At 39.7% G+C, this 740-nt stretch overlaps 1 protein-coding gene across 1 annotated transcript in view; it reads left to right on the forward strand.

Moving 5' to 3' along the window:
• The window catches only part of LOC109912090 (tRNA-yW synthesizing protein 3 homolog (S. cerevisiae)), a 16137-nt gene that overhangs the window by 823 nt on the left and 14574 nt on the right, over positions 1-740 (forward strand). The gene's annotated exons all lie outside the window — the stretch shown is intronic.

Below are 740 nucleotides of genomic sequence, written 5' to 3' on the forward strand. Positions count from 1 at the left end.
TCCGTCACATTCTCAGGGAGTGCATTCCAGATCCTAACCACTTGCTCCTTTAAAAAGCTTTTCTTCAAGTTGCATCTGTTTATTTAGTTAATCACCTTTAGTTGCTTTAGTGGAAGTTATTCACTATCTACTGTGATTAGACATGCTCATGATTTAGAATACCTCAATGAAATTTTATCTCAAACTTCTTTAAGCAGAATGACCTGAAATTTCCAATTCTCCCATGTCCCTGGTCCCTGAAACCATATTTGTAAATCTTTTCTGTGCCCTCCCTAATGTCTTAGATCACTTTCAAAGTATGGTGCTCAGAACCAGATACATGTTCGGCCTCAGGCAGAGCTTTATGTTTAGCAATGTTCACCACAGCCTTGCTTTTGTACTTTTGTCATGCTTTATAAAGCACAAGATCCTATACAGGTTACTAACAGTTTCTTAACCTCAATGATTTAGCTGCCTATGCTTCACTGCCCCTTTGCTCCTCCTCAGATCTGTCTCCACCATCTTTTTCAGCTTGTGATTTCTAGACATTACTTGCTACAGAAAAACGTTTTTCTCCTACTTCTGCGTCTTTTGCCAGTCAACTTCAAATAATATCCCCTGGATAAAGACCCCTCTGCCACTGGAAGCTGTTTCCTTGTGCATACTCTGTCAGAACCCTCGTGATTTTGAACATCTCTTATCAAGTTAAAAGATTGATAAGAGATGTTCAAAATCACGAGGGTTCCGACAGAGTATGCACG

This window comes from Rhincodon typus, chromosome 10 (assembly GCF_021869965.1).
Source record: "Rhincodon typus isolate 14 chromosome 10, sRhiTyp1.1, whole genome shotgun sequence".
NCBI lineage: Eukaryota > Metazoa > Chordata > Chondrichthyes > Orectolobiformes > Rhincodontidae > Rhincodon > Rhincodon typus.